Source organism: Pygocentrus nattereri, chromosome 14 (assembly GCF_015220715.1).
Source record: "Pygocentrus nattereri isolate fPygNat1 chromosome 14, fPygNat1.pri, whole genome shotgun sequence".
In the NCBI taxonomy this organism is placed as follows: Eukaryota; Metazoa; Chordata; class Actinopteri; order Characiformes; family Serrasalmidae; genus Pygocentrus; species Pygocentrus nattereri.
Window position 1 is genome coordinate 3,844,890 of NC_051224.1, and position 7,611 is coordinate 3,852,500.

Genomic DNA, 7,611 nt, shown 5'->3' on the forward strand with positions numbered 1-7,611 from the left:
AAGATTAGTGCTTTGTGTCAGTGAGCCTCTACTACCGACTACCTAAAGAATCTTTCAGTAGACCCGAAAGACCAAAAATGAAAATGGCTCTATTTTTATTTAATTTAACTTTTTTTTTTTCCATTACAAATTATATCAGCATAACATATCCAAATTTAAGTCTTTGAAATGGTTTACGTGAATTTCGGTATTTCTAAGCACTTGATAATTTCACAAGCAGTGTGCACTCCACCAAGATCAAATGCACTAGTCGTCTGAACATGTGCTTTAATGAAAACCTACAACTTTCTGTTTATTTTTAACTTTTAACTAAAAAGCAATCCCAGGTTTCGATGTGGTCTCAGATCCCACGGTAGTTCTTTTAAAGCATAATGTTTGTAAGTGAGCTGTGTGGGTATGAAAAAGAGTTTATAATGAACATGGATATGCACAGCTACTCTAGCGGGAGATTTTAATGGTTTCATTTTAATACCGATTTTAATGGAGACGCCACAAAAGGCTCGCCAGCGATACGTTAGGTAAGACGGACTTTAAAAGCGGCTCTTTTTAAATCGTTCTTTAATCATACAACCTGTAAACCCAGTTACAGCGAGCTGGATTACATCTCGCGCATGGACTAGTGTCATGAGTTTCTGCAGTGACGTCAAGGTTCGTCTCAATCACTGTGAACCCTGATTGTTTTTGCGCTCTGCGTGAAGTAAATCCAGCTTCATCGCAGGGCTGCTTTATCTGATTCACCATTTACAAAAGTATATTTGTATTTTCGGACCTTCCTCTTTCCCCAAGTTCCATCGCAGCTTGGCTGTTTGTCCAGATAACACAAATGCCAGAGGCTCGATATAGACAGAAGGTGAAGTAGTGGATGAAGTGGTATCTCTAGTGATTGAGATCAAGAAGGCTTTGGAGCTGTGGGTAATGCTGTAGTGAGTGGCATTAAGAGGTGAGTGAAGGCTACGAGCGTGGGGGAGGTGAGGGAGGAGCTCAGGACAGTCAGCGTGGTATCATGAAGACACATGGTGGTGCCTACACTGAGAAATACGGAGTGTTTACGTTGGTTCATAGAGATTGTGATGCAGGATTTTTAATGGCAGATTTTGATTTCTTTACAGCCAAATTAGCCAGTGGTTCTAGTTTTTATTTTCAGAATTTACTTACTTATTTATTTGAACCCTGATGTTCACACCGAGTGGCTGCCTGAGCAGATGAAACACTGGCACAGTGGCTTTCAACTCGTGGGCCGCAGCCCCACACTGAGCCATGGTCCTACTGCTAGGGGGCAGTTTGCCATCGGTTTTGTTTTAACCGCAAAAGTTCACTACAGTATAGACTTTTAACCAAACCTAATTTGAAATATGAATATAAAAATAAAAAAGAAAGATTGTCATTGATAGTTCTGGCTAAATGCTAGCTGGTCATATTTCTAATTTCAAAGGAAAGCAGTTCAGTCACATGGAACTCATTCATTATGGATAAATGGCTTAAAGGGTGCAGCTGTTTACATGTAAATCAAGTTAAACCTGATCATGTCGAACGATGGAGTTCGGACAAGCTTTATCGAACTTTTGACAAAGTTCATCCTTAGGCAAGAGTGTAGTGCAGGTCCACACAAGGTTTTATCGAAATATAGAAATTAGAGTGCTTTGTTGATGTAAAATGGTTTGAATGCGTTTGAAAGTTCACACTGTTGGGACAGATCAAGAGTAGATTATTTATTTATTTATTGATTGATCGATTGATTGATTGCTTGCATGGTGGCAAATTCGATGTGCTCAATAGCTTTAACACAGTCCAGCTTGGAAGTCTAACCTCTCAAACTGCACAATCAACATCACGCAGCAAACCTAATCTCCAGCCACATTTACTGAATGAGATCTACCAGAATTGTGTACAAACCCAGTTCCAAAACAAGCGGAGGCAGTACATGAAATGCTAATAATAATAATAATAATAAAATATTGTGACTGGAGCATATTTACCACGGTAATACATCACCGTTGCTTTTAACAGCACTTAATAGTCGTTTGGGGAGTGACGACACCAATTGATTGATCCGTCTGTTATATTAGTCCCCGTGGTGTTTAGGATATTCGTTGTATTTTGAGCTTAATAGTGCACTGCGTGTTTTTAAAGAGAAGCAGGCAGGGCCAGTCTGGTAACAGTGCTCTGTGATTATGGAGCATGTAAATGTGACTCTGCATTGTCCAGCTGAAATAAGCATGGATGTGTCTGAAAACGACGTCACCTAGAAGGCAGCCTATTTTGCTCTCAGATGTGTTCAGCCTTAATGGTGCTTCACAGATATCGAAGTTACCCATTAAACCCACCCCCCCAATACTTCAACTGACCCTGGCTTCTGAATTTCATGCTGGTAACAATCTGGACGGCTCTTTTATCTTTTGTCCATCGTTTCCATTAACAGTGTGAAAGGTTGACTCACAGAAAGGTCAGACCACGTACATTTCTTTATATCAGTCCGTTTCAAATGACCTTGGATCCAGGGAGGTGGGTAAGGTGAGTAATACAGTGTGTTACAGTGTTGACGTCTTGCGTTTGTGGATGTAGTGACGGCTGACGGTGTTTATTAATGACGGTTTGTAAAAGTTTGCAGAGATTTTCATTAGACATGCTGTCTTTTAATGCAGTGCTGTCTGAGGACTCAAGGGTCACGTATTCAGCCTTGCCTTTAACACGCACGGATTTCTCCAGATTCTCTGAATCTTTTCACGTTATTGTGCATGAAATACCAAGAATTCTTGCCGTCCCTGCTTGAGAAATGTTATTTTTCTTACAGCTGGATTTTTGATAGTCCTTTTATACCCAGGAATGATTACATCTCCTGTTTTAAGATGGGTTTTTTTTTCCTCTCTCTCTTTTCCTCTGACATTTCACAGCGTTTCTTGTTTTAAATGCCCTTGTCCCAGATTTTTTGGAACGGACATCCCGACTGGGTTGATGTAATAGCTTTTCTTCACATGGAACTGCTGTAGACATTTGAATCCGGTAAATTCACAGCATTTTTGTCAGTGTACCTTTTGTTCTGTGTGTCTTATTTATAGAACCTGTGATGCAGCTCAAAAGCAATATAAGGATTTTTTTTGGCCATTTTAATCCCTTTTATATGACATTTGTTCCCCGGAGAGCTTTTAGAAGGTGACGTAAGATTGGTGTGCGCTCAGTGTTCAGCTCTGGCTTTGCAGCTGCTGTTCTGTAGTCCTGTAATCACAATGCTTTTGCCTGTAAAACAAGCACTCAAGGTTTTGCTCAGTCAGGATCATGCTGGAATTCAGAAGCTGTTAACCTTATCGAGCAAAATGCATGACTATACCGAGTGATGATACATCAGTACCATTTGTAAATACTCTCTTGGCTTTAAGCACACATATGTAAGCCCATAATGTTTTTTCTGTCCGTCTGTCACTCTTTCACTCCTATCAGCCTTTCTGTCAGTTTGTCCCTCTCTTTTTCAGTCTGTCAGTTTCTTTCTGTCTTTCTATACATGTATCTGTATGTCTGGGTGTATATCTGTTGGTATGTGTGTATCTGCAGTACTGTGCAAACATCAGAGACCACCCTTCATTCATTAATTTCCCGTCAGAATGGACATTAAGGACAAGTTACTCATTTTTCCTGAAGTATTCCACGCTGGGCACGTTTGTGCTTTGTCTCATTTAGCACACCTGGTTCAACTCTCTAACTAATTAAGCACATCATTAGCTGGGCCGAGCGTGTGGAGTAGGAAAAAGCACAAAATTTGCAGAGCGAGAAGTCGCCAGGACTGGAATTTTGAGTCCCTCATATATTATTTCTTACATCTGAAAGGGGAAAGTCAAAGGAAAAAGATGGAAGTTTTCTAAACTGGTTTCCTCACTACCACGGGTGTGAAAGGATGTGTAGCTGTCAAGAAGCCTTTACTGAGAAAAAGATACTTGCAGATCGTACAAAAAAAGCTGTTTGTGTTTTCAGGACAAAGGACTTGACCCCTCCAGAGTCCAGACCTCAACATCATTGAACGAATTTTGGATTTCTTGGGTCGTGGGAAGTAGAAAGTGCAACCAACTTGTGAGACTGAACGTTGGAGGTGGGGAAAAACCTGTAGATTTGTCTGTGTCCGTCCATCCGTCCATCCGTCCGTCTTTCATTACTCTTATCGGTTTTAATCAGTTTGCTGTCACTGATATTTAACAAATTCAAGTCAAACACAAATTTGTGTTCTTTCCATGAAATTAGCTGAGTTTACTTCATAAGAGTTTGGTCAATGTCATCTGGCAGAACTCCACACCTTTCCCACCGGCTCATGGCTTCATCAGTTTTCGTGTTGTTTTACTTGTTTCATTCGCCGTGCTTCTGTTGTCTTTTCCCTGTGATCTACCTTTCTATTGGTTTCTTATACACTTCTTATATCATTAAGCTATATAGTCTAGCTATATTATTGGTTGTAAGTGCAAATTACCATGTAACTTATTGCTGAACATAATGTGACGGCTCAGGAGTGCAATAATAATTTATAATACAAATCTAATTACACTTACTATTTCAGACTGAAGAGTCTATTGCCCAGAAAGCTTCACAGCAGTCTTACCAGGTATTTTTCTGATTTATGAATAAAATTCTCTTTTTAAAATGTTATTTTTGTTCCGTAGCGTGCTCTCACGTTGACGTTTGGATATGTTTAACATGGTTTTATTATTCTCACCATGATGGAGTTTTGTGTTCAGGGTTGCCATCAGGCTTTTAGAGCCCCCGGAAATGGGTGGTTCTATTCGTGTCTGATCCATTTATACTTTACTGGACAAATCAGTCCATTTAATATAATGGATTTGTTTTAATTGATGCTAATGCATTACACAAGAAAGAGCATCTGATTCAGGTTCATCAACTAATTGAAGAACTTCAGACAGTAGAGTGGCAGCTCAGTGGAAACGGGTTCAGTTAACCTTGCCTGCTGCGAAAGTGAGAATCCCTCAAAACTAGAAAGTAGCTGTAAGTCTGAACCTGTTAAGTAACTAGATTTTTTTGAGGTGATAATTTTGCATGACGTTTTTAATTAAAGCCAACAAATGAAGCATGCAGTGCAGTTAATTAGAATTTACTCAAATAAATTGACTGTTATTTCCTTGAATTTGTTAAGCACATTACTCACTTAAGAATCTGAGAACCTACTTTCCTTTATTTCCTTTATTTTCTTTATTTTCTTTTTTCTGTCTGTCTACAAACGTACAAGGCTCCAGATGTCTGGGAGAAAACGGCCATGTGTTATCATTGCATGTACATGAGTTTATGACATATAGTTTGTGTATGGGACTGCGTCCATATGCTTTGTGGTGAGTGTACTTCTCAGAGCACTCATGGAGATCAGTGCGCCTCCTGTGTTTGTGCATAGCGGCGCCGTATGCTGGAGATTAGGCCTGATTTGGGGGATATCTGTCAGCGTGAGCTGTGTGTGTACGCAGCAGCAGATGCTCAGTGAGTACTCCATTCGTCCCGGCTGACATGGCCAAGCTTCACGCTGACTGGCAGCCTCCCTCTGCCAGCTCCTCCATGCAAGATAATGTCCACAAACATCAATGTACCTAAACTAAACAGCCTAGAGCTGCGTACCAACTGACATTTACTGTATCTGCACAATAGTGTCTATGCTTCATCATTCAGCCTGCAAATATACAGTATTATGAGAAAGCCTTAGGCACCCAAGACACATTTTTAAAATCTATTTATTTGTGTAGTATGAGAAAAGTGTGTGTATATATATATATATATATATATATATATATATATATATATATATATATATATATATATATATATATATATATATATATATATATATATATATATAAAAATATAGTGATTTTCTGGATGTTAGTGTGTTTACCCATCTCCAAGCCTCTCCTCGAGGAAGTCCAGTATTATATGTAGTTAAAAAGCAGCTCCTGGTTTGACCAATCAGTGCTCAGTAAATTGAGCTCATGATGTCATTGATGATATTAACGAGTCTCTGCGGCGGCTGTGAAGGTGTCCAGGAAAAATATGGACCCCAGAAATTCTTGTTACTTTTTATTGTTTTTCTGTTTATTTGAATTATGAATACGACTTTATTCTGATGTATATTGTGATAAACTCACTGCTGAGGGAAACTGGTTAAAAGTTTGCTTAGATGCCTAAAAACTTCACACAGCGCTGTTTATAATATACATAAAATAACACCTGATATCTCTGGAATGGTAACTTTTCGTGGAGAAGGAAAGATTGTTTTAATATTAAGATTTTCATCAAGTAATAAAAGCAAAAGTAAAGTGCAGCTGCTGTTTTTCAAAATAAGATGGTTTGGATACGACAGACACAACAGGCTAGCTTTGTGTCAAGCTAAGGCAGTTCTTTTGCAATGCTCATTTAGATGTTTTAGTGGTCTGGCAGCTGCTTTAATGGTTACATCATTGTGGTTTTATGCTGCGAGGAACAACAAAAGGGGAGGCAGAGTGGTTATGTTTCAGCCAGGACCCTGGAGTGATTCACTCATGCTAAATCGGTGATTGTGCTTTTGTAGCAGAAGCCTCCATAAACATAAGCTCCTTAACTGTTATTCAGTGGACTAAAGTAGTTTTCCTGTATAAGAGCATTATCTTATTATTCACTTGGTTAAAGCATCATGTAAGAGGGTTAACCCAAGCTGGACTGGCCGGTCTCATCAGGGTTCAGACAGTCTTTTCCATCAACCTTAGACTTGTCACAGTGTGCTCGCTCACTTTATTCATGACATACCAGCAACGCAGCACAGTCTCCATGTAAAGCCTGAAGTCCCCATTTAACCCCTACAAGTCAACAGTTGTTACTAAAGATCAGTGGTGAACCATGACCGTTGGAGCTAGGCCTTCAGTTCAGGCCATAAATGTGAAAAACAAGCAAACTATATGGTGATGCTACTTTCTGTCAGCACCCCATGGTATTCTAGGACTACACTCACCGGCCACTTTATTAGGTTCAGTTGCTTGTTACCACAAACAGCTAATCAGCCAATCACACGGCCGCAACTCAGTGCATTTAGGCGTGTAGAGGTGGTCAAGACAACCTGCTGAAGTGCAGACCGAGCATCAGAACGGGGAAGAAAGGGGATTTAAGGGGCTCTGAACGTGGCGTGGTTGTTGGTGCCAGACGGGCTGGTCTGAGTATTTCAGAAACTGCTGATCTGCTGGGATTTTCACGCTCAACCATCTCTAGGGTTTACAGAGAACGGTCCGAAAAAGAGGAAATATCCAGTGAGTGGTCAGTTGTGTGGACGAAAATGCCTTGTTGATGGGAGAGGTCAGAGGAGAATGGGCAGACTGGTTCCAGATGAAAGGCAACAGAAGCTCAAATAACCAACCAGAATCTCTGAGGAACGTTTCCAACACCTTGTTGAAAGTGTGTCATGAAGAATTAAGGCAGTTCTGAAGGCGAAAGGGGGTCCAACCTTTTACTACCTAATAAAGTGGCCGGTGTATTTATGTTAGTGCTAAGCTGACAGCAATTCATATTTCTGGGCATTTTCACTTTTGAACTTGTTAAAGATATTCAGTGTTTTATTTGAAGCTTCTAAAAGATGTAATAACAGTAAAACTACTGCTGCTCTTTTCT

The 7,611-nt window shown here is 39.9% G+C and overlaps 1 long non-coding RNA gene across 1 annotated transcript in view; it reads left to right on the plus strand.

The window, feature by feature from the left end:
• The window catches only part of LOC108435875, a 59,097-nt gene that overhangs the window by 30,694 nt on the left and 20,792 nt on the right, over positions 1-7,611 (plus strand). Inside the window, exons 3-4 of the long non-coding RNA XR_001858479.1 lie at positions 3,964-4,078; positions 4,538-4,582. This is a non-coding gene — a long non-coding RNA (uncharacterized LOC108435875). The remainder of the gene's footprint in view (positions 1-3,963; positions 4,079-4,537; positions 4,583-7,611) is intronic.